General features: G+C 44.4%; 1 long non-coding RNA gene and 1 pseudogene across 2 annotated transcripts; one reads left to right on the top strand and one right to left on the bottom strand.

The window, feature by feature from the left end:
* Positions 1–4031: 4031 nt before the first annotated feature.
* On the bottom strand, positions 4032–6835 carry LOC132689660 (small ribosomal subunit protein uS2 pseudogene; annotated as a pseudogene).
* Positions 6836–8022: 1187 nt separating this feature from the next.
* LOC132689662 (uncharacterized) lies at positions 8023–24845 on the top strand. Of its 2 annotated transcripts, XR_009615095.3 has the most exons (6): positions 8023–8097; positions 8770–9676; positions 9791–9916; positions 22290–22349; positions 23477–23554; positions 24711–24845. It is a non-coding gene; the product is annotated as an uncharacterized LOC132689662 (long non-coding RNA). The 2 variants fall into 2 exon arrangements; XR_009615096.2 differs by lacking the exons at positions 22290–22349; positions 23477–23554; positions 24711–24845 and adding an exon at positions 10546–11374.
* Positions 24846–26990: the final 2145 nt, after the last annotated feature.

The raw sequence follows: 26990 nt of genomic DNA, 5'->3' as shown, positions 1-26990 counted from the left end.
AATACAGATTTGGAGTTCATGGACAAGAAGAGAGAGGGGCAGAGGGAGTTCTACAAAGCATAATGATCGCATCTCTCTTTGCTCTGATTCCTATTATGATTTGGAAAAATAAATCAAAGCCCACATGCCTTCCACCCATCTGCCCCACCACCGTCAAGTCCAAGGGATCTTGAGTTCACAAACAAATGGGCTGCTACCTGCAAAGCCACTTTGCAAAAGGCAGAGTGCTATTGGCAGAGCTTACTCGTCATTACTGTCATATAAATGACCATTTAGGTTTGTATCTCTCTCCGTAGAGTTGGTGTGATAGTGTGGGGACAGAGGAAGAGGGCTTTAGGGTAAAGTCAACCCCTAGATTTCTTAAAATGTCGGAGGGTCTTTAAGGGTGCCTTTGGCTGTGGCCGTATTGGGTGCGTTCAAAATTCAGGAGGCATGAAAAAAAAAGAGGATTTCATTTTACTCTCCCCAAATGGCAATTTAGTTCTGCATTTCCCTAACCTAATCAATGGGAGGCCACCCATGTCACTATGGTGGAAGGCTCGCTGTGACATTACCATGGTTTCCTGCCGTACTCCACAAAGGTAAGATTGCCTATTTTCTTGAGACTCTTTTTTCAAGAACATTTGAGACTTCCCCCAGGAGAGAGCCAACAGGCAAAAGGTATAAGGATATTACCCTCAACTGTTTAGAGAGTTTTGAGAGAGATTATCCTAACAGGGGCTGTCACCTTCAAATCTTAATCCTTTTGGACCCTACAAACAGCCTACCAGGCTTCCTTTACTCACATCTGAGAACGCCTCTGGCAAAGGTAGACTGAGGACATTTCAGAGGGAATGAGCAATAAAGAGACCAGGTCTAAGATGCCAAGAAACCCTCCGTGGTCCAGCTCTCCCCACAGCCCTGGCTTTGATTTTTGATGTTCATTCCAGCTGCTCATGAATCTCTGAAGCGCGTCAGCCCTGATCCAGCGCTGAGAATTATATGTGGAATGTAGTCTTCTAATAAAAAAAAAAAATCTGAAATTAAATCCTTGTGTCCTTTGATAGTATCGTTCAAAAAGCAAAATTGCCTGCTCAATTATCCAGACAGTACTTTTTGCCTAGGCAGAGAAAAATGACACACAACAAAGCTAATATATTTAATATTATATTTTCAGAGGCACATACCCTAGAATATCTTGGTTAGTGTAATTAATTTCGTTGAGTTGTGCCTACCAAGAATTTTTTTTAAATTACAGTGCTATCTGAATAGGTGTTACGATTACAGTAAGCCAACATTTTTTTTAAAACAAAAAACTCATATTTATTGTCAAGCGATAGGAAGAAATTGAAAAAGGGATACAAATGTTACTGTGAAGGCTTGAACAACCACAATTTACTGCAAAGAGATAAAAAGCGCACACCTCAGCCATATTATCACCATAATTGTGTGCTGTTTACTCATCTTGTAAAATAAACGGATCATGAAATGTGAGAGCACGTTTCAAAACATACATAGAAGGTGTTAGAGTGATTTTGCGTAGGCTGCCTGACTTAATTGTAAATTGTTTCTCTTTCAGTGGGAAGTGAGAAGGTATTAATTAGTCGTGATTTCGACAAGATTGAAAGTCCATGGACTTTGGCTCCAAGAGAACTGTGCAAAGGTACTCCTGCATCCTTCAGAGGCTTTTTGTTTTTTGTTTTTTGATTGTTCTTTGTTTTTTGGTTTTTTTTTTTTTTTTAGGGATTAACGGCATTTAGTTGTTTGCTAATCCCCAGTGTGGGCACCCTGGAAGATCCAGGATTTGATAAACGTACGAGCGGCTCAGATTTTAACAAGGAACATTTCTCCTCTCACTGCAGGTAGCAAAGGGGAAAGCTAAGCCACACTGTGCGGCCCCAGGGAGCTGCAGACAGAGGACTAGGGCAGCAGCCACTGCACCAGCTGTCTTCCCACAACTTGAGAGGCTCTGGCACCACATCGAAATCTCGCTCAACACTCCTTCCCTTCCTTCCCAGTGACTTGTTCTGTGCCTCTTCCACCAACACGTTTTTATTCTTGGCAGCCAAAATAATTTATTGGTTTCCACTGTTCTCCTTGGCTGAATTCTCAAGTACACCGCCTCCCCCCTCCCTGGACAGACTGTCTATAATTCAGCTGGCATCTCATCAGCACCTTGCTGATCTTCCATTATTCCTTTCTCCAGAGTCGTGATTCTTTCTTCCTTCTCGGATCGAAGGGGAATCACAAGCACATGGACCCCGTCCACTTGGGATTCCACCGAAGTGGGATTGCACTCTACCACATTTTCACTTCCTTGTTGAAATAAGCAAAATATCTCCTTTGCAATGGATAGTGAATCAGCTTCGCTAAGGCAACAAAACTGCCCCTCACGGTTCCTCATTTCCCACTCGCGGCGTGACTATGAATGGCGTCCTCACCAGATGCCTTTTCTGAGCTTTGCGTGTCCTATTTGACCTGGATAATTAGTGTCATCCTCTTGTTTATGCAAAAACAAAGCCACTGTGACATAGGTTCTCTAAGTAGGTTGGGAATGGGGCCCAGACGTGTGGACAATGCGGTCAAATTCAGACCATCATCTTCGGCGATCCATCTTTCCAGGGAAACCAATGGAGATACACGTAACTCTGATGAGCCTCACCACTGCGGACATAACAAAGTGATAACATGGAAGCGGAAATGACTCATTTAAAACAGATGTCGAATTGCACTGTGCTCTGCATAACGGGCGTGTGTTTCACACCACTCTCTCTTATTCTTGTAGTTTGGGCCACAGACTTCCATCAGTCCATTACTTTCAATGACGGATTCCAGGGAACAGTCAGTGGGAGCATTCGGCTGCCCTGGAACAAGGGTCCGCCTCGCAGCCTCCACACATCAGGGAGCGGGTGGAGGGAGCACAGCTCACCCTCACTCAACACCCGGGGATCAAAGCCCACGTTAGGAGACTCCAGAGTGCCCGCCTCCTCCTCGTCCAGCTGCAGGACCCACCAGCCTGCGTCGGGAGCATATCACATCTCGGCATTTTGCTCCATAAGTTAACATTTTTTGGCAAACCCAACATGAAGGAGTTAACTTTTAAAAACACCGGCACCGAGCGAGGGACTGGAACAGGGCACCGGAGAGAGACAGACCTGGGACACATGTCTAAAAATAATACCTACATCTCCCTTTGCAACTTTAATTATTTTTACACCCCTGGTGAGCTGTCTGAGGGCTGAGGCGGGAAGGCTGTCCCAAGCCTCTCCGCAGTCCCTGACACTTGGTTGTTACTTTATTTAAAGCAGACATCAGGCGAGGGAAAGGGGAGACTGAGGGTCAGGAGGGAGTTGGGGAGCATTGTCAAAGCCTCCTACACTGTGGGCGGGACACCAGCTCCCTCAACAGCCTCGGGTAGAGGATTCTGAAAACCATCCAAAATTCAGATCTCCCTCCCCACTGCTTTGCAGGGCTCAGGAAGCAAAAGACACTCTTCTCAACATTGAATGTGGAGCCCCTGCCTTCCAACTGGGTCAGCACCACAGTGGTGGAGAAGACAGCCCCTCAGGATGAACCACAGTGACATACTACGGGGACAATGAAACCAGTCATTAAAGAGAATATGCTGTAGGAGGCTGCATGGCTCCTTCGTACAATAGTCAAAAACAAGCACAATTCATTTATGGTGATGGAAGTCGCAATGGTGGTTATTCTTTGTGAACGCTATCATCGAGAGGTGACTTAAGAGAAGCTTCTGCAGTGCTGGCTTCTATATCATGCTCTGGATTTATGTGCTTTGTAAAGATTTATCAAGTTGTACACTTGAGATGTGTGAATTCACTATATGTAAGTTACACCTCGTTAGTTATGTCTTTTCAAGGCTCCTCTCTCCCATAAACTATGAAAAATGTCAAACATATAGAAATGTATAGGGAACGATAGCTTAAACTCTGAGTACTCATGATTTAACTTTAAAAATATTTTCCTTCAAATCTTTTTTTATTTTTTATTTTTGGAGAAATAAGGCATCATCGGGACAACTGAAATCCTTGATGTATCTGTTTCTGATCCCATTGCCCGCCTTCCCTCTCCAGGGGATAATCACCATCCTGCATTCAATGTTTTTCATATCCATTCATGTTTTTACATCCTCCCAACATAAGTATTTTGTGTAGCCATAAAAGATACACGGTGTTGTTTTGTAGGCTTTTAAACTTTATATAAATGGTATCATACAGTTTGAGTCATTTTGCAAGTTTCTTTTTCAAGCAAGAGATTTTTGTTTTGAAGCTTAGCTATATGGATCCACATGCCTCTGTTGTCCTCATTTTAACCACTATGTAGTACTCCGCTGTGAATGTAATTGCAAGTTATTTCTCCCTTCTGCTAAAGATAGACATTTAAGTTGATGGCAAAGACTGCTGGTTGCTTCCCAAACCCCCTCCCCCTTCCTCAGCAACAGACCTCATGTTATTCAGAGTAGCAACATGGCCAGTTGAAAAGACATCTTTCCTCACCTTTCTTGTTCCCAGATGTGGCTACATCTATATTCTGGCCGCAATAAAATAAGCAGGGGTTCCTGGGTGGGACCAAAGAGGGTCGGATTGTGACGTGCCCTTTTCTTCCTCTTCTCTTTCCCTCTTCTTGTTCCTTGGAATGTGGATTTTATAGCTGGGGCTCCAGGAACCATCTTAAACCTTGGCTTGGGAAATTCGTTGAGAAATCCTTTTGGGATTGAATTCAGTTTGTAAATTAATTGGACGAGAATAAGTATCTTTATTAAACTGAAAATTCCTAAAGCTTGTATGTGATTGATCCATGCATTAAAACAAAATAAAACAAAACACCTCTGGTCTTGTTTCATACTTTTCTTCATAAAGTTTTTAAAAATTTGGTATGTTCACAATTGGTCTAAATACTTTTGGTTGTTGTTGTAGCTTTCTTCTATCATGCTTGTGTGTCTTTTCCTTATATTACGTTTTCTACCTGGTTTCTATCATTCTAGAGGAATGCTACTGGTTTTGCATTTTGATTTTACATCCAGAATATTGCTTATCTCTTATCAGCATAAGATCCAAATTTCCTGATTTGCTCAGGACAATCATGGTTTTCAACCTGTTGATCTGGCATCCCACTTGGTCTGGCAATCATCCAAGTTCCTCATTTCTGATGAAGTGATATTTCTAGCAATTGCATTTAAATGGATCACAGTGGATTGGCAAACCTCAGCTTTGTAACTCCAGCTTCTGAAATGGTGTCACCCAAGTCTCATGTGAGACATCTTGGTCTTTGTGCAGTAAACAAAGTTCTCAATTGAACACATGGCTTAATGTGAAGGATGACCAGTGATAACCTCGTTTTCTTTTCCTGACTCTTTCTACGTGCAAGGTAACCGACACCTCCCTTTACAGGCCAGCAAGCAGGGCACCGGCTTGAACCCTCTTTGTGGCATCGTGAGAATTTGGTTTCGCCATCGTAATTATGTTAAATTTATAGTTTTCCCTCTTTTTCTAGTCTCTATAATAGCTTTTATAAGATGGGGCTCTGTCTATTCAATGAAGTTTTGTAAGAACTCATCTGTAAAACAGAATCAGCACCTTTTGTCTGTGTGTTTGGGGGTGGGAGTGTGGGATTGATGTCGAGGGTATTTTCCATTGCTGGCTCAATTTCTTTAATGGTTGTTGGTGTATTTAGGAGTTTTAAAACCTTCTTGAGTCATTGTTGGAAGTCTATATTTTTCTAGAAAATCATTCACTTTATCTAAGTTTTCAAGTTTGGTGACATAAAGTTGTTCATTATATCTGCCTTATTTTCTTTTCTTTTATTCCAATTTAAAAAAAATTTCAACTGTATGTCCGTTTGTATCTATTTCTATCATTGTTTATTTACCTTTTTTCCCTCATTTTTTTTTTTCTTTTAGAAACTGTTTAATTTCTGCCAACCTTATTTCCATTTTGTTTGCCTTTCTGGAAGAACAGCTTAAAACCACTCACCAGTTGTTCCTACCCATTCAGTGGCCTGAGCGGTGGGAGCTGCAGACCTGAGCACTCCAGCTTTCAGCAGGGAGCTGCCATAGGGCACCTGCCCACCTTCTGATGAGTCTATGACTTCAGGTTGAGGAGCAGTAAACTCAGGAGCTGGTGAAGCCCATTCACCCTGATACTCCTCTTTGGTCACAGCCTTTTTCAGTAGCAGCCTGCTCTTCCTTTTCAATGTCTTCAGGATCTCTGCAGAAGTAGAGATCAAATATGACCTCCCATGGGTGTTCACTGGAAATGGTGCCATGCATGCGCAGAACTTCCTGGGGCCAGCATCCACCACATCAGACCTACTGAGCATGCTCCCTTGTTGTTGCAAGGGATGGCGATCTCCGCACAGTGCAGAGCAGAGTCTTTGTTACACAGAGCGATGGTGGACAGGTTAATATAAGATGCTTCCGTGAGAGGTTGGTGGTCAGCACTGGGATCAGTAACCACCAGAGGATCTTGGCTCCCAGAAGGCTGTCTGGATGCGATTAGCAAAGGTTCCAGGAGTGAAGTGGCTGGCAATAGGAGTGGCTCCAGTAGCAGGGGACACTGCAGCCCAGCTCACTGGCCAGTACCCCTGGATGATGTGACACTGACATCAACCGGGTTTTCAATGGCAACAATGGCACCAGCTGCCAGCAGAAAATTCTCTCAGGTTCTCTTCAGATTTATGTTGTAGACACCATCACTTTTCCTTTGTAGATGTACTGTTCCATTTGGAAGTCAAGGTTGATGCCACCTAAGTGGGTTCCTGCTGCAAAGAATTTGAGGACATCCTCCTCCTTCATTTGCAGGACATCAAGGGCTCTGGATCTTGTGACGGTTTCCCTTTAAGTTATGACAGGAATGCAGAACAATACCGTATGGACGCCTCTGTGGGCGGACTGAAAGGTTCCATCCATTTTTAAATCTTGCTAAAGGCTTGTCTATTTTATTTGTTTGATTTAAAAGCCAGTTTTTGTTATTTTGTAATATTATTTCTCCTTTATCCTGCTTTTCTATTTCACTCATTTTCATGAATTGTAATTTTTTTCTCTGTTAAGACAAAAAAAGTAGCATTTTAACATAAGCAATAGTTCATTGCATTTGCCAGTATATTTCATGAATTTTTGTGTTGTTTCTTGTTTTTCGTGCCTTTCTTCCTTGTCCACTTCCCTCTGACATTGAGTATCTGGCGGTAATATAGTCTCTTATTTGTTGTATATCTGAAAATATCTCTGCTTTGCCTTGACTACTGAATGATAGTTTAGCTGGGTATAGAATCCAGGGAAGGTGTTTTTAAGAAGGTTTTCTTTGCTGTACTTATTACATTTTATAATTATATACATTATGTAATTATTTGAAAAATTCCCATCTCCCACCAGAATGACTTTTGTTTGTTTTGTCCACTACTGTGTGTCCTGGTCTGTAGAACAATGCCAGGCACATAGTAAGCACTCAATAAATAGTACTGAATGAATGAATGTATGAATGAATGAATCCCTCACTGGACTTTCTGTTCTCTGAGGGCAAGGTGGGTGTCTTACTGTCCAGGGTTGAGTTCCAATGACTTGTCTAGTGCCTGACATAGTAAGAATTAAATAAACATTTGTTGATGAATAAATGAATTCACCCAAGTTCTAAAACCAAAGAATAAATATAGTACTCTTGGAAACTAGAGCCTTTTGAAAAAGCAACCTTTGGAGTCTTCTAGGTCTTCATTTTCTTTTTTAAAGTTTCTCCCCTGGGGTTAGCTGCAAGGGAGTTGGGGACAGAGAGGGGACTTTCATGAAACCAAGGCCCTCCCTGGAGTGTTCCCTTTTACCAAATCTGCACAAACCTTCAAAGACCTCTTCCCAGAAAGGATAATGTTGCCCAGCTTAACATGGAGCCTGGTTGAAACCTTGTTTCTAAACAGACTGTACTGCATCATCACCAGTGGCTCCTTTAAGGGAAAAGGGTGTCACAATAGGAAAGATGACATCCAGGTGCAGACTGCATGGATGGTCACAGTGACTAATAAAATATTCAGCAGTTGCTGCTGTGGCCTCAGCAAGGACGTGCAGCAGAGCCAGCTGATGCCTGAGTGTGAGGAAGTGCACTGGGATTCGTGGTAAGGCCCATTTAGGAAGGAGTTGGGGGCCTCTGAGGCCCATTGTACAGGAGGCACTTAAAAAGTTGGCCCCCTGAGAGCACTAATGTGCTTCGATTTGGCCATTTATGAAAGGGAAGGGACTATTAGGACTCAGAAAAGATGTCTGGCCTGCACCTTTTAGAGGACACAGGGGTCACCTGTGTGTCAACAGAGTAAAAGGGTCATTCATAAAGCCCTACATCTATTTGTCAGCCCTACAGCCGAGCTCACCACGCGGGAGGCAGTGTGGCAAGAGACGCGCTATTGCGTTTCTCTACTTTCTGGTCAATTCTAACAGTTTGCAATTGAATGTTGCTCTCATGGATGTGTGGTCCCAACTCCAGACAGTTTCCATAGGCACAGATGGCTCCCAGTCCTGCTCAATCCGCCCCCTTAATTGAACGAGGCCAATAATCTTGTAACCGACGCCCTCTGCCAATTGGTGATGGGGCTACGGTGCATATCTCTGCCTCTGGACACTCGCAAGACCTCAACGCTCACTGACAGCCAAGTGCGAAAGACACAAAAAGAGTGGAGAAAAACGAGTTTTAAAGATGCCAAAGCTAACGTGTTAGCAAGATTTTAAAACATGTTTCCCTTGGCTTGTGGAGAACAGAGAACAGACCTTTTCTCAAACTGCCTCTCTTTCAGCCGTGACGTCTTCTCTGAAACATGGAAGTTATATAAACAGAAAAAAACGTCCCTTCCAAATATTGGTTCAGATGCAGGAAGTACACAGTTGCCAAAGGAGATGAACAAACTAGGAATCAGAAAAAAGCAAATTATTCTTGAAGGCATCAAAGTAGGTTTCCCAAACAAAGGAGAGTGCTATTTCTTTGTTAAGGAAGAAAAAAAAAAAAGCCATTATGGAACAAACTTTACCCTTTAATGTCGATGTACGACAAAAACGCTTTCGCTCTGATCTGCGATCTGTCTTTCTTGCCATTCTCCAACTTCGGTGTCCTCCAGAAAGGGATTTACTGAGTGGCTTTACACATCTTTCAAGTAAAGATTAACAACAACAATAATAATAAAGTAATAAATTGGCCACGAATCTTGGCACAACCTGAAACCATATGTTCTGAGAGTTGCTTCATTCACTGCTAATTAAGTTTCCTTCCCCTCCCCCCCAACACACAAAATGAGACCTTTTTTTGGGATCCAACAAATAGCTTCAGGCATGTGGGCATCTTGATGGAGTCTCTTCTTCTCTTTGGAGGATCAAATCCCAGCCAGCTTTGTTTGAAGTTCAGAGCCCTGCATGGCATCTGAGAAGTGTTAATAAAACAGGAGTGCATGTGTGAAGTTACTCTAAAATTCCCAAGACTTCATCCCAGGAGGGAAGCGTAACAACGACTCACTGACTTTAACAACAACACCGCCACAGAGGATGGTCTACCAGTCACCCTGACACGATGGAATCACACGTGTCTTCGGGCCCCAGGCCACCCGAAGAACTCAGGTGCGGGCATCAGTACATTCTCTGCCTCTCTTCTAATCAACGTCCTGTCCAGACGGTCACCAGCCCTCTCTGCAGCAAAAGCCACTGAGCATTTGGGTATAAACATAGCTTGTTTGTCTTGTGTTAGTGCAGCCTTGCAAAACACAGATGTTCTCCTTTTAATCCTGTTTGTGCTCTGCGATGGTCACACTTGGTGTCATTTGGCTGCAGGAATCCCCTCTAGGAATGATCCTGCAAGAAACAGCCTGTGCATGGAGCCATCTGATTTGGGGCAGTTGCCCGCTTCTGTGCAAAGCTGAGCACAGTTAATTTATTGGAACAGAATGGGTTATAAGGGTGAGGATGATCATATAAATACATTTTTTTTTTTTAAGGCAAACTATATAGAATCTAATCATCTGGACCTACAAGGTAAGTTTATGATTACGTGTGTGTGTGTGTGTGTGTGTGTGTGTGTGTGTTAACGTTTATTTATTTTGAGAGAGAGGGAGAGTGAGGGGCAGAGAGAAAGAGGGATAAAGAACCCCCAGCAGGCTCCACATCATCCACACAGAGCCTGGTGAGGGGCTTGAACTCTTGAACCGTGAGATCATGACCTGAGCCGAAATCAAAAGCCAGATGCTTAGCCAACTAGGCCACCCAGGTGCCCCAGTTTATGGCTCTGTTTCCTGTACTTTTGGATTTTCACTCCTCCACCAGGATTTCTTGGCTTTCCCCAGAGACATGGCATGTCTTCAGAGTCAAGAGCTCAGACTAATGGCGAACAGTCTGGGTTCAAGACCCGGACCTGCTGCTCCCTAGCTGTGTGGCCTGAGGCAAAGCACCTTACCTCTCTGGGCTGTTTCTTCATCGGTAAAGAGGAGCTAGGGCCGTTGTGAAGATTAAGGGGGATACTTCCCAGAGGCACATGGAGTAAACGTGTAGTACATGTTTGTAATTCTTTTTGTCTGTGTACCTCATTTCAGGCCTTGATCTTGATCAGCAGCAAGAGCCGGCTCGAGGCTCAGAGCCTTGTAATGAAGCAGACTGTGTGCACAGAAATGCCCACCTTGTCCCTCCTTTGGATCAAGGAGTGAAGTCCGCTGTGAACCACAGAATTATCACAAAGTGCATGTCGCTGGGGGGCTGGGGTGCAAATTGTGGATCAGCTGTAGAGAGAGGGTCGGTCCTCGATGAATCGGACACGGGCAGATCAGTTTGGACGTGCAAAGGGAAGATCCAGATTCAGGGATGGTTAATTAAGAGCCTACTCTGTGCTCAGAAATTTGTTAGGTCTATTTTCACGTGTGGTTTTGTGTAACACCCGTGACAAATCTATAGCACAGGTACCATTATGATTTCCGATCTATAGACGTAACTGAGCTTTAGGGAAGCTAAACAATTTGTCCGCCATCCAAAAGTTGCCCTCTGCCTGCGGGATGAAGTCCCAGACCCCAGGGATGCTCCGCAGCCTGGCCCTCCATCTATCCACCCCCATTACTCCATCCCCCTGCCTTATCCCTCGCTGTCACCCAAAGGAAACTGGCTTTTTTTCCCCCTACCTTAAAGGAGACTGAGACTCCCACAGCCAGCAATACAACCAGCAGAAAACCCAACCCCCCGAAGGACTGAACTGTAATGATAGTCTTTACTGACAATTTCCCACGGAAGGGCCTTCACACACAGAGGGATGTCCTAAAAACCCACTTTCCATGCTTCTCACCTCAAAGCCCTGGTTCTTCCGGGAGCTGTTCCCCCCCATCCTCTTCTCTCCTTCATTAATTCTTTAATGCCAGTCCTTTGTTCCCTCCTTCCTGCAACCCCACTCCTACCCCCCACCCCATCCTTCCTCTAATAGAGGAAAGTGATCACCTCTGGCCTTTGACCCCGGGGCCTGTCCCCTCCCCACACAGCTCAGCAGGGCAAGGCCAGCAGGAAGGTGTTTGAAAGATTGCAAATATGTATGCTAACTTTTTTGTCCTTTATCTGATTTGCCTTGCATTCTAGCAACACTGTGATGGGGGCTCGGTTTCTTGCGTGGGCCTCGAGGGGTCTTTTCTCTGAGACTCACTCTGCCCAGGCAGCTTCTTTATCATTCCTCTGCCTGGTGGTCACCACGTGATGTTGGATTATATCCAACTCCCGCCTTATTTTGAGTTTCCTCTTTTTTTTTTTTTAACTTTTTAAAAATTATTTTATGTTTATTTTATTTTGAGAGAGGGAGAGAGAGAGAGAGAGAGCGCGCGCACAAGTGGAGGAGGGGCAGAGAGAAGGAGAGGCAGAATCCCAAGCAGGTTCTGCACCATCAGCACAGAGCCCAAGGCAGGACTTGATCCCATGAACCACAAGATCATGACCTGAGCAGAGATCAAGAGTCGGAAGCTTAACCGACTGCGCCACCCAGGCTCCCCTCGAGTTTCTTGAGGGACCCACAGCCAACTCTCCGCAGAAGATGGCTTCTGCTGTTCTTTAGGAGTGCCTTAAGCAAATGAGAATTGATTCTTCTCAACGACAAAAAGACAAGAGATGGGCTGTTACTGGTGTTGACTCAGCAGCCACTGGGAGTCAGGGCCGGCCTCTCCATGGTCCCGCAGCCTTTCCCTTGCCCTGGGAGCCCCGTCACGGCAAGATGGCCCTGGGGTTCTAGATGGAGCATCTGTGTTCAAGGGAGGGGGAAATAGGGAGCCGAGGCAAGCGGCTCTCTGAACTTTAGCCAGGAATGCAACGGCATTCCTAGAACTTGGCCTTGTCTTGGACGTGAACCAAGGTGTCTCATCGGCCGTCACTGGGTTGCGAGGCCTTCCCCAGCTTGTTTAACGGGGTCTTGTGATCTGATTTGGTTTTGCATTTATTTTATTTATTTTTCTATCACAGTGAAATTCACATGACATACAGTGACCATTGTAAAGGGAATAATTCAGTGGCATTTACTAGGCATGCAGCTTCCACCTCTACCTAATTCCGAGGCATTTTCACCCCCCGGGAAGGAGACCCTGAGCAGTTACTCCTCACTGTCCCCGCCCTCTGCTTTCTGGTTCCAGGGATTTACCTAAACTGCACATTTCTTATAAGATGGAATTCTACAACATGTGACCTTTTGCATTGACATCTTTTACTCGGCATCACGTTTTTGAGGTTCATCCACACAGTATCGTCTATCAGAACTTCGTTCTTTTTTTTTAATTTTGTTAAAAAAATATTTCATGTTTATTTTTGGAAAGAGAGAGAGACAGAATGTGAGCGGGAGAGGTGTAGAGAGAGAGGGAGACACAGAACTCAAAGCAGGCTCCAGGCTCTGAGCTGTCAGCACAGAGCCTGATGCAAGTCTCGAACTCATGGACTCACAGACCGTGAGATCATGACCTGAGCCAAAGTTGGTTGCTGCTCAATCAACTGAGCCGTCCAGGTGCCCCAGCATTCTGTTTTTTTTTATGGATAAATGATTTTTGTATGGTATGGATATACCATAATTCGTTTGCCCATCCATCTGTTGGTGGACATCTGGGCTGTTATCATGTCTCTCGAGCCTAGGCATGCTGGCTCCCAGCTGTGGACCTCTGCAGAGTGGCCTGGGCCCCAGAGTAAAGAGGTGCATGGAGGAGGCTCCAGAAGGAGGGTGGGGGGACTGAGCCTGGGTGACTCCGTCAGTCAAGTGGCCGACCTCGGCTCAGGTCATGATCTCACGGTTCGTGAGTTTGAGCCACACATGGGCTCGCTGCTGTCATGGGCTCCCATGCTGTCATGGGCTCGCTGCTGGCTTCCTGCTTTGGATCCTCTGCACCCCCCGTACCTTCCCCACTTCTGCTCTCTCTCAAAAATAAATGAAACATTTCTTTTTAAAAGAAGCCTCCATAAATGTCCATCAACTGATGAATGGATAAAGAAAATGTGGTCTATATGTACAATGGAATACTACTTGGCAATGAGAAAGAACCAAATCTGGCCATTTGCAGCAACGTGGATGGAACTGGAGGGTATTATGCTAAGTGAAGTAAGTCAGGCAGAGAAAGACAGATACCATATGTTTTCACTCATATGTGGGTCCTGAGAACAGAAGACCATGGGGGAGGGGAAGGGGGGAAAATGTTACAGAGAGGGAGGGAGGCAAACCGTAAGAGACTCTTAAATACAGAGAACAAACTGAGGGTGGATGGGGGGTGGGGGAGAGGGGAAAGCGGGTGATGGGCACTGAGGAGGGCACCTGTTGGGATGAGCACTGGGTGTTGTATGGAAACCAATTTGACAATAAATTATATTTAATAAGTAAATAAACATTAAAAATTTTTTAAATGAAAAAAGGAGGCTCCAGGCATGCCCCAGTTGCCTGAGGGAGCAAGGATGATCCTGGGACGGGGAGCCACTTGGGGGCCTACTGGAAAGCATCTTCATCTACTTCCCAACGCTTCGGCGGCCCTGTGATTACCTGCCTTCTGGGAGCATTTGCCTTCTGCGTGCACTTAGAACCACCAAGGAAGCAGTACTATCTTAACCTGGGGTCATCCAATCCAGGACTGCCTTGGCTGGAGCCCAACCAAGAACATTCCTCAGCACCGGTGTCATTTTATGTCGTTCTTATTAGTAATCACACAGGATTCATAGCCGGTTGACTTTTACTCTTGCCAGAGGCTGATAAATTGGCCAGACGCAAGGATCATTCTTCAATAATTAAAAGCCTTTATGGCTTGCAGGAAGAAGCAAATTTGTGAGTATCCACCATGGATCTGTAAAATGCTCCTCCCTGCCGATCAATGTCTGCGTCCGCTGCTAGCGGGTGAACTGTTCACCTTTGACTTGGTCTCTGGAACCTCAGTTCAGCCGTCCGAAGGCAGTACTCTCTGCAGAGATCAGGCATTTTCACGTGTCCCCTGGCATTTGCCCGTGGACTAATTGGTCCAGGGGAATCGAAGTGTGGTCCCCGAACGGGCTCAGCATCTAGGAGGTTTGCATGGAGCTACCGTTTCGGCCCTTTTCAATTTCCTGCTCTGGAGCCGAATGCACCTAGCACACCCAGCACACCATCCTGGGCCCCTAGGGAAGGACTCTGTCTTCCTAGGAAAAGACCCAGGAAGAAAATGCCCAGCTATCAGCTTATGACAAGGGAAGGGAAGGGCTAGACAGTGGTATACAAAGGCACCAAATGGACAAGTATGGCCCAAGATGACTTAACTTCTCAAAAGCGGAGATTTTGTTTCAGAGTGAGCCATCACTGCATGTGCTTAAGAGCTCTGGTTTTTGAGTCAAAAAGACCTGAGTCTGATTCCCGCCTCTGCCACTTAATAGCTGGGTGATCTTGGGTAAGTAACATAACCTCTCTGAGCCTCTGTTCAACCTCACGAGGAGGAGGTAGGAAAGCCCGTGAAGCGCGGTGCCTGCCACAGGGCGAGAGCACAGCAAACCGCAGCCGTTAACAATTCTCGCGACTCTTCGCGTCCTCGCTTCACTTGCCCCTGTGGATCTAGACAGATCTGCCGGTACCCCACCTCTCCAAACCTCCCCCATTTCAGTCATTCCAATCCAAGGTTTTATGGACTCAACTCTTGCCAGGGCATTTTTCTTAGGGGGCCCTCTTTGCCAGGATGGGCTGAAGATTATAAAGTGTGGTTAAGAGTTTCAAGGTCAAACCTAGTACTTCCTATGAAAATAAAAGATGGCAGTACATTACGTTGTCAAGTTAATACAGTGTGATGGAGCGTCTCCAGACTGCACATCCTGGAAGACTGTAAAAGTCTAATAGATTTAGGGTAACTGTACCTCGGGGAGCGTATTAGACAGCGCTCATCAATGGATCAAAACTGTCTTGGATGCTCCCTTCCCAGGGAACAGCAGTGGCCCTTAAATGATTGCTTTCCCTTCAACAACCTGGAGATAAATTGTGCTTCATACATTAACTTCACACGAATGGGCCACTTATTTTGACTGGAGAGTGCACCTTATTTTACCCCAAATGAAAAGGCATATCCTTTGAAAGCCAAATTCTGCATTCTTTAAAATTACTGCAAAGTGACATAATGCCATATTAGCTCCCTCCCCGTAGCTCTATCTCTGCTGATTTCAGATGTGTTTGGACACATTTAGCATCGTGCCCCTGTTGGTGAAGTGTCTTTAATTATTCCGAAGGATGTTCTGATGCATTTAAGTCTTAATCAGGTGTACGATTAGCCGGGTGTAAAGTTTGTCTATATGCTCCTAGGAAGACATCATTTCGATGAGCTTTTATCCCGGGAAGAAATGCCATTGTACAACGAAAATGGTAACAGAAATAACCTAACTGGACCACACAGACTTTTTAAGAGTTGCCACGTGAACTCATGGATTTATTTTCCTCATTTCGCACATTCCTAAAATTGCATACGCTTTCACAGTCCGAACAGTCACTGAGGAGCCATCGTTCCAATGAGCTGAGGTTGGATGAGGAATAGCACTTGACAGATTCTTGCCCCCCGCTTCTCATGCATCTCCCTGTTAGCTGGGATTTAATCTCTTCCAGGGGGAGGACTGCTCAAATTGAGTAATTTCTATCCCCTCTAATTTAAATAGACAATGCCTCACGGTACCCCTCAGGGACGAGGCAGGCGGATGGAGCATCCGTTACCAGGGTCTTGACACCTTGCGTTCAGAGACAAGATGCTGTGGGAGAAGGTGTGCACATCACTTCTCCCATGAGTTTGTCCAAACAGTCCTAGGCCAGCCCAGATCCCAGGGAAAGGGAAACAAGCCCCATCTCCTGATAAGAGGACTGTCGAAACGTGCAGCCGCCTCGAATCCACCACAGCAATCCCAAACATGGAGACTGTTACCATTTGAAGCCCTTTGTTACACCACACATGCATATTTGCAGGTTCAACCAAGCCAAGAGCAGCTTAAAGTAATTTCTACACACTCTACGAGATAAATTTGATTTGTCCTTGTTCCTCATCCTCCATGTCCAAGTGATTGCCAAGAATCACTAAAGCTGGTCCATTTTACTTTCCAAATATTGCGCAGATTTCCACCTCTCTCCGACCCCACCACCATCACCACCATCACCCTCTTCACTGCCACCACCACCATGATCATTATCACCATCGTCACCACCACCACCATAATCCCAATTCCTTTATTGTGAGTCCCTACATGCAACAAACTGAATGTTGGTATCCCCATCCCCCAGATTCCTATGTTGAAATCCTAGCTCCCACTGTTATGGTACCAAGAGGGAACACACTTGTGAGATGACGTGGGATTCGTGCCTTTATATAAAAGAGGCCCCAATATGCTCCCTTTCCTCTGCCACCATGTGAGGACCCCAGGAAGCACGTGTCTGTGAGCCAGGAAGCAGGTACTCACCACACACAGAATCTGCCAGCACCCTGACCTTGGACTTCCCAACCTGGCAACCGAGAGAAATATTTGCTGTTAAGCCCCCAAGTCCGTGATACTTTTAAATATTTTTAAAATGTTTATTATTTATTTTGAGAGAAAGAGAGAGTGCACAAGCAGTGGAGGGGCAGAGAGAGAGGGGGAGAGAGAGAGAGAGAGAGAGAGAGAGAGAGAGAGAGAGAGAGGATCCCAAGCAGGCTATGCACAGTTGGCACGGAGCCCAGTGTGGGGCTTGAACTCACAAACCGTGAGATAATGACCTGAGCTGAAATCAAGAGTCAAATGCTTAACGAACTGAGCCACCCAGATGCCCCTGTAGTATGTGATATTTTTGTTATAGCAAAAATATAACTGGACTGAGACCCCAGCCCACAACGTTATGTTAAAAGTACATTCGCTAATGACTGCTCACTAACAATTTCACATACTTTAGACTTCTTATCCCAGAGAGATGTTAAAGCTTCCTAAGGGCAAAGGCTGGATCTTTTCCTTCTCTGAAATAACATGGACATAAGAGCTTTCTGGTGGGCTGGAAATATTCTGAACCTTGGTCGTGGTCGGGGTTACATAGGTGTGTACATGTGCCCCGAGCCCCATACGGTACTGCACTGTTTCACCACACCTCAGTAAAGCTGAAGACGGCAGTAATGATCTGATGATTTATTAAACACCCACTAGGTGCCAGGCACTGGGCTTATGGGCTTTATGTATATTATTTTTATCCTCATACGAACTGGGTGAGGTTGATAACATCCCCCCTGGACAGTTGAACAAATTGAGGTTCAAAGACATGAGGTAGTTTGTCCAGAGTCACATGGTTGGTCAGTTCCGGAGTCTCGAGCCACATTCAGGCAGATTCGACTGTGAATCTTTTGTTCTTCTCAGCTGAAGTCACCAAGACCTCAAGGGAAAAAGAAACACACACACACACACACACACACCTGTACACACATTTATTCAAGATGAGCTTTCAAACTAAAACTCCAAAGTACATCTTGTAAAGAATAACAAATTCATCCTCCCAAGGAAATACAAACGCAAGAGCAATCTGAACGGACTTGCCAAGGATGAACCCAGAACAGAGCTTCCCAACCCCTAACGTGCACCGAACCACCTGAGTGTCTTGCTAAAAGACAGATTCAGGTTGAGGACATCTGGAGGGGGAGAGGGTCCACCTTTCTCACGAGCTCCGGGGGATGGCAGGGCTGCTTCTCTGTGACCCAAACTTTACAAAGTCAGACATCAGAGCACATTTCCATGCACGTGGGATCAATCAAATCATTAGCAAAACACAAGAAATTGCTTAGACAGTTAGACAATAATTCCTGCAAATGCAAAATATTGGCATTGTCTCTGGACAGGGTAAAAATGAAATCATTTTCCCAAGTGATGTGGTCGCCACCCTTTCTGCGGGGTCCAGCCCGAAGCCTGTAGGTCTCTCTTTGTTGCAAGATATCAAGGTGTCCCACAGCCTAGCCCACCCCAGCTCTCAGGGACACCAGAGATGCTTACCCACGATCTCATTCCGTAGGAGGGAGCCCCCGGGCTCTGTCCGCAGTCCACGCCAACGGCGTTCACACCGGCCGCTGCCAGTGAGGCATTGCGGCTGTAAGAAACCCTGAGTCTGGGTTCACACATGAACACGATTCACAACTTCTTATCCCCACGCTCCTTTTCTCTTGCCACCCTGCCCCCCACCCCACCCCTGATTTTCACCGAAGTCAGTTTGCACGTGAGCAGCGCATTCACAAGGGGACAGGAGCTGTCATTCTGCAAATCCCAGACCTGAGTTCAGACAGAAAATGGGATTCAGCTCCAGGTTTACCCACGGCGGCTGTCTCATTCATTACGGAGAGATCAAAATAGCTGTAGGTAGGAACTCATCTAACTTAACTCGACATGCCTGCAGTCCATAACAAAGGAAGCTCCTCATCCAGCCAGCTCTTGGGTCCTGCTCAACAAATTTGCTCCCTGAAATCACACAGTGGCTAGGCAAAAAGGAAATATATTTCCTTTTATGTATATAAATAAAATATTTATATATAAATATATACTATGTAATCTCAAGTACAGCCCTGAGATCTCAAGAATGTCATTCTTTGATTTTTGCCGCAATGTGGTGGAATACACTCCGAGAAGGAGTTTTTGTTGTGTTTTTCTCTCCGTATGGGCCGTTCTGAATGTCCCAGGCAGGCCACGAGGGAATGACGATCGGAAGAGTAAGGTGCACGTGAGGATTGTAGGAGAGACACGGGGCGCCGGGCCTCGGTTCGGGAATGCAGCGGTGGTAATCAGCAAGCTAGCAAGTTAGGTCTGGAACTGCCAAGAATGTTCACCCCGAACGCCGTCTCTTTCATGAGATGCTGACGTGCAGGGTCTGCACAGCATTGCCAGCGGCTTTGTGGACAACTGTGTTATAAGCCCTCCACAAAGATCCAGCTATTTGGCTGTTGTTATGGGAACGGTACAATTATGGCCAGATTGGAGTTGTGATGGGGGACAGAAAAGAAAGAGGATTGGGGGTGGGCAAAATCGCTATTTTCGCCCAAATGCATTTTGGCTGATCACCTGTGCTGAATGCGAACAACAATTGAGAAGAGAAGGTAGTAGGAACCCTACTTGGCCTCCCGGATTATAGGCCGGAGTTTGTGCTGAAAAAAAAAAACAGAAGAAATCACCTTTAAGAGAGGAAAGATCACGTCCTCTTACTTTCTTTGTCATTTCACAAAAATACTATAATTGTGCGTCAGAGCAGGAAGTTCAGCGATGTTCAAAGATTCTATGTGGCCTCTTTACTTCTGTTACCGAAGTTAATACATGTCTGAAATATGTAATTTTGCAATTTAAGGTTTTTGATTGAAAAATCTAAAGTATCAGTCAATAATCTTCCAAAAGGATTGTTATCATTATCCAAGCAAGTCAAGTAAATGCCTGTCTACAAGCTAATTAAGATAGCAATCGACACGCGAAGGCAATCCGCGCTCTATGAAACCGAGTGTCTTTTTCAAAGCCATAGGCGGGAAGAGGAGGTTACTTGCCATAAAAATGGCAATGTGAGTTCACACAATGCTTCCCTCCTTCCATCTCCCAAATCATAGAAATAATGGAAAAAGTATAAAAATATGTTTTGAGACTTAACTGTCCTTGAAAAACACCTAGGTTCTTTGGAAATTAAATCCTGCCAGGTAAAGAGAACAGAATTGACTCCATGTAGCCGAGGACTGGGTCATCTGGGGAGGACTTTGCTACCCACAGATGGGGGCTGAAACATTGCAACAGTGGCCCAAGGTGGTTGCCTGAGGTGGCAGGAATGAGCAGACACACCCACAAAACTGACCTGGTGTCAAACTGCATCCTGTCCACATCCCTGTGGGACAAGGACCAAGCCACCAGAGAGCTCACATTGGGGCTGGCTTACTTCAGTTCCTATTACCCGACACATCATGGCTGACTTTCAACAAATATTACAGGCATGCTGGAAAGCAAGAAGAAACAGAGTCTGAAGAGACAAAGCAAGCCCCAGAATCAGACTTAGATATGACACAGATGTTGAAATGATCAGGCTGGGAGCTTAAAACGACTATGATTCATCTGCTAAGGGATCTGACGGAAAAAGTGGACACCATGCAAGAACAGATGGGCAGTGTAAGCAGAGAGATGGAAATGCTTGTGAAGAATCGGAAGGAAATGCTAGAAATCAAAAACTCTGTCACAGAAATGAACAACGTTTTGGGTGGGCAGATCAGTAGATAGGGGATGGTCGAGGAAAGAGCCAGTGAGCTTGAAAAATGTCAAGAAACTTCCCAAACTGAAATGCACATAGAAAGAATAATGAGGGAAAGGGGGGGGGGGCAGTGGGACACAATAGCCAGAAGGGTAGGACAATTACAAAATGTACAACATGTGTGTAATTGGGATACCAGAAGGAGGAGAAACAGAGAAAGGAACAGAAGGAATATTTCAAATAATAATGACTGAGAGTTTTAAACAATTAATGACAGACACCAAACTATAGTTATAGCAAGCTCGGGGAACATCAAGGAGAATAAACACCAAAAAGTCTACACCTGGGCACATCATATTCAAACTGCAGAAAATCAAAGACAAAGAGAAAATCTTGAATGAAGCCAATGGAAGAAAACACCTTATGTACAGAGAATGAGGATTAGAATTACATCAGAGATCGCTTCACAAACCACGTAAGCAAAAGGAGAGTGGAGTGGAATCTTTACTGGGTCATAAAAAGAAAAAGACCTCCAACCTAGAAATCCGATCCAGCAAAGCCATCCCTCGAAGGTAGGAAGAAATACGTTCTCAAACAAAAAGTGAGGATTTGTCTCCAGTAGACCTATCTTGTAAGTAATGTTAGGAGCTCTTAGATAATGTTAGGTCAGAAGCTTAGATCTACAGAGGAGTGCCTGGGTGGTTCAGTCAGTTAAGCATCCAACTTCGGCGCAGGTCATGATCTTGTGGTTCATGAGTTCAAGTCCCACGTCGGACTCTGTGCTGACAGCTCAGAGCCTGGAGCCTGCTTCAGATTCTGTTTCTCTCTCTCTCTGTCTCAAAAATAAATAAAAACATTTTTAAAAATAAAAAAAAAGAAACTCAGATCTACATAAAGAAAGGAAGAGCATTGGAGAAGGAATAAATGAAGCTAAAATAAAATGTCTTCTTTTTCTTATTCTTAATTGATCTGATAAGTAACTGTTCAAAATGATAACAACAACAAGGTAATGGGTGATCACAGCCAATGGATAGGTCTGGTGCCCGGCAGCAACATTATAGCAGAAATTAGAATACTCTACTATATGTACCTGTACATGCTGACCGTGAAGTAGTTGTTTGAAAGTGAACTTGGATTGGTTGTGCATGTACATTGGAAACACTAAAACAATTCTTAAAAGAAGTATAATTGACATACTAACAGAGGAGAGAAAATTGAATCATATAAGATTCAGACCAGAGAAGATAGAAAAAGACAGGAAGACCAAAACAAAAACAAAAACAACACAAAAACAAAAACAAAACAAACAAAAAAACAAAGACAAAGGGCTACAAATAGAAAATAATTGTAAATATGGTAGATATTAACCCGACAACAAAAACCCATACTCAGAGATGCCTCATTTCCTCTCACTTCCTTTCTGGTCTCCTAAACCGCATAGATAATTCCTTTCATTAGCTTGTTTATCTTTCCTGTGTTCCTTTCCAGAAAAAAAATTAAACACACACACGCACACACACACACACACACACACACACACACACACACTTAGTATATTCCAATACTCTTTTGCAATTTGCTTTTTTCACTTAGCAACATATCCTGGAGACCAATCTATTCTAAGGATCTTCCTCATTGTTTTCCCAGGTGCACAGCCATCAACTGCATGGACATACCACAATTTGTTCAATGAGTCTCCCATGAATGGTATTTGGGTTCTTTCCAATATTTTGCTTTTAGAAACAAGGCTGCAATACCGGCCTGTTCATACGTTGTTTCATATTTGTGGAGGTGTGTTTTCAGGGTAAATCCCTAGGGGTGGGATTGGAGCGGCCAAGGCTAAGTGCTTTGTGGTTGGTTGGATATCACCACATTCCCTTCGGGAGGCGCTAGCCATGTTGTATCCTACTGCATTTTCCCCAAAAGAGTAGTGTTGTTCAGGTCTAGAATTTCTGCTAGAATGGAAGGTAAGAGATGGTACCTTGGTGTAGTTTTAATTTCTATTTCTCTTATTAAGTTGAATATCTTTTCATAGGTCTAAAAGGGCTATGTGTACATTGACTTTTATGAGCTATGTGGTTATGTCTTTTGCTCATTTTTCAGTCAAGTTTGTGGTCTTTAAACCCTCCCTTTTAAAAGGCTCTTTATATATTAGGGATGTTACTAGGATATATACTAGAATATATATATAGATATAGATATAGATATAGATATAGATATAGATAGATATAGATATATAGATAGATACATACATACATACTTGTCTATAATAGGAGCTATATTTATGATCCCTGGTTTCACATTTGTTGTGTGTTTTTTACTTTGCTTACGCTGATTTTTTAAATCATAAAAAGGTATATTTTTATGCAATCAAATTAATCAGTCTTTATTGATGGCATCTGGATTTTTCATCATATTTCGAAAGGATTTCTCCACATCCAGGTTGTAAAGGAATTCATCCACAATTTTGAAAGAAGACTTTACATGAGTTCTCCAATCCATTTTGATTTTTTTCTGGTTTATGGTGTGAAGAACTAATTCAATTTGGTCCAAGTCTAAATGTTATATTACAAAACCATTTATTAAAAGCTTTCTCTTTTCTCCCAATGATTTGAGATGTCACATATGACATGCACTAAATTTTCTTTTGTTGTTAGGTCTGTTTCTGGCTTTTGTATTGACCTTTCTGTCTATTTATGCAATAGTACCACATTCTTAGTCATGGAGGTTGTATGTTTACAGGAACTCACCTTTATTTCTCTTTTGTGTGGTTTCCCTATTTTTGCATGTTTATCTTTCCATTTGAACATTCAAATCATCTTGTCTGGCTCCAGGAAAAAAAACCTACTTGGCATTTTTATGGAGATGTTGACATCTTTATGACGCTGAGCCACCTTGTTCAGGAACAAGAGGTACCCACTTGCTCAAGTTCGTTTTTGTGGGAAGATATTGGATCCTTCATTAGGAATTTCTCATCCTGCGCTATGTAGGATATATACAAATAAACTGACACACAGACAATGTTATTGACTGCAGAGTTTTAAAGATAAACAGAAAAGATTCCCAGGTACTAGAAAGCAGACGTTGATTTCCCCGTAAAGCTAGACAATCCAGACATCTCCTCAGCAGCGTGAACTGCCAGCACACATGACATAGCTGAGGAAGAGTAATTGTCAATCTCGAATTATATACCCAGAGAAGCTATGAGTTATCGCTCAAGAGTGAGAACCACCCCTCCGCAGTAAAGCTTCTAAAGCATGCACTTCAGCAAAGAGAAAAGTTCACTCTGGTGAGGGAGTGGGACATAAGAGGCAAGAGTAAATAAATACATCATGAAATAATTTCATAAATCTTATGAACTACTGAATCTAGCAAAACTATTTTTGTGTTTACGAAAGAGAGATGCCAACTTCTCTAGGGCAGTAACATGGAAAATGGGAGGGAAGAGGTTGAATTTTCTCAGGCCCTTTTTTTTTTGCTTAAGGGAAGAACAGAGACACTACATAATTTTAGGTTCTGAGAAAAAGATAAAGTGTATTTGTTTAAAAATGTATGGGTAGCAAAGAAAAACACAGAAGCATAGGCTATCATTTCCAACACAGTAGAAGGAAGAAAAGGAAAGAAAGAAACTTTATCAATTCATAAAGGAAAGTAAGGGGGGGGGGGCGGAGCAACATAGTAAATAGAAAAATACAAAACAAGATGATAGAATTAAGCCCCAGTATATCAGTCATCACAATAAATGTGATTGGGTTAATCTCACCTATTAAATATCAGATTGGATTTAAAATACAGTCATATGCTGCTAATAAATAAGAGGCAAATTTAAAACAAGATGAGTCAGGAAGGGTTAGGATTATAAGGTTGCTTTTAAGTAAATTCTTTGTACCCTGTGGTGTTGGTTGGTTGGTTGGTTGGTTGGTTGGTTGGTTGGTTGGTTTTTCTTACCCCTGGTGCAAGGATTTACATTTATTTTGGAAAACAGCTTGTTCAATCAGCCCATCACTTCCAGTCTGTCCGGGCTGGTTGGTCTCACTCAGCCACCAAGTCTAACCACTCTTCCCCCAGGTTTCTGTCATGTCCCGAAGTGATGGCTTCAAAAGAAGACAAAAGAAAGAGACCTAAGGCACTCCACCAGAGGCTCCAACTCCCTAATGTCCTTCTTGGGATAATTTCATTCAACAAGTTGCAAATTCACCTAGCCATCTTCTCATTCGGCCTATTTTCTCATCTCGTACGAGTACTTGAACACGCCGGGGCTCTGACCTCCGGGACACGGTAAGAACTCTGGCTAGTAACGGACTTACCGCATCCCAACTTGTTTTGCCGTAAAGCCCCAAGCAGCCTAAACCCCTTCCTTGAGCTGGAGAAGGAAGACATCAGCTGAAACAGGAGGCTGCATTCCTGCTGCTTAATTAGCACATCACGCACTTCCCGTACTTGAAAATGCGTTTGGTGTCCGTTGTTTTGTTTTCCCTTTGCAGTGATGGAGAAATCAAGGGTCTAAGTCAAGAAACAGTATCAGAACAAAAGTGATAGCTGTGCACTAGTCACTTGGCGTGTTTTAAGTGTAGCCTCCTTAAGATGTTCATTGAGAAGTTCGAGCAAGGCAATCCACTGGTGCACCTGTCTCTTTCAGCTGATACAAGAATAATTAATTACATGAAAATGACTTCCACTGGAGGTTAATTTATTTTGGCTGACAGTCCCATACATACGCAGATATGTCTTCGGCTGCAGTCGAATAGAGCTTTATTTAGAACATTTTATTTATATCTTGGATGATTTCATTCCTAAGAAATTGAGGGGTTGAAAGAGGAGACGGTGCAGGAAGGCAAGGAGGGAACATTTCTCACCGCTTTGTTTTTGTTTTGTTTTGTTTTTAACAAAAAAGGGAAAAAAGGCCAATGTCATGGCTAAGAACTTGGCTTTCTCCCCAGGATATAGTAGAGCTCAGACACACTGAAGGGAAGGGTCAAGCATGTCCTGGGGTTAAGGTAAAGAGCGGAGGGCCAGGGCAGGGTGGTGGGACTGGCGGATTTTCCGTGGGACCTGCTAGGTCTTTATTCACTTCCTTCCTTCCGAGAGGTCGGGAGTGGGGTCGCGGTGGCCGCCGTGCTGTGTTTGAAGAGGAGACAGCATGAATGTCGTGCCTCAGAATTGGCCCACCTGCCCCCAGCAAGTGTGACCACTGCCTCCCTGGAAGCCAAAGGGGGACTCATCTTCCTTCCCAAATAACGGGTAAACTTTAGCATGGCTTCTGTTAGGTGCCAGGCACCTTCCAAGCATTATCTCCGTCCACCCCCACCCCAACTCTGTGTAGCAGGTTGTTGTTGCCTCCACTTAATAAAAGGGCAAACTGATGCTCAGAGAGGTTAAGGAACAGGCTCACAGTTGCACAGCCAGACAATGACTGGGGCTGACTCTTCAGTTATGCTCCGCATCGCCTGTCTGTGATCATTGTTAGTGTTACCCAGAAACGTGGTCTTGCAGCATCCCTGGAAGATCTTTTAAATTCCTGATGTGTATCTATGAGTACGTGTGCGAGGGTTTTTAAATTTCAGGCTGGGGTGGCAGTGTCACCTCTGAAGAGGAATTCTGAGGGCTCCCATGAGCGGTTAGCCTCCCCTCTGCTTCACTGGCATAGAAAGCAAGCAAGGCCAAAGTGTGAGAGGAAACTGTTCCCGATAATCATCTTGTGAGCCCCAACCTCATTAGCAGCTGTTATTGCTGGCAGGACAGAGTCCCCACAGGGTGCCGGTCACAACGGGGTATCAGCCCAGGTCCCGGACCCCAAGCCACCAGCCTGTGATGATAATGATAGTCACCATTACCAGTAACACGACCTCCCACTTATTAGCTGCTCATTGAGTCTGGAATTTGGACCCAGATCAGCTGACTCCCGTCCACTGCTTGCTTAGCCTCATGATTTGTGTCTGGTCATTTCGACTTGTTTCCTCTGTGTATGGTGAGGATAATTATGCCCATTTTTAAAATTATATCTACTTAGTCCTGACTTCATATGCAGGATGCATTTACGTAACGCGCATGATTTCATTAACGCTCACAGACACTACCAGGAGGCCTCCCTTTATCTGAGGACACCCACACTGACACAGGGGACGGCAGCCCGCTGAAGGCCACGCAGCTCATTAAGGAGTGGAAAGGAGATTTCAACCAATTTCGGGGAGACTCCAATGCCCCAGCTTTGCCTCCAGGGTTGTCCTAAGAATGAGAGATGACGTGTGTGACCCGGGCACAGCAGGACTCAGTCGCCACTGGGTGAGCCCTGCTGTTACGATCGCGTTCCCACGCTGGCCCTGCCATGGCCAGGGTGAACTTCCAGAT

Source organism: Panthera onca, chromosome E3 (genome assembly GCF_046562875.1).
Source record: "Panthera onca isolate mPanOnc1 chromosome E3, mPanOnc1 haplotype 2, whole genome shotgun sequence".
NCBI lineage: Eukaryota > Metazoa > Chordata > Mammalia > Carnivora > Felidae > Panthera > Panthera onca.
Note: the sequence above shows the minus strand (reverse complement) of the source record. Positions and strands in the feature narration are given on the sequence as shown.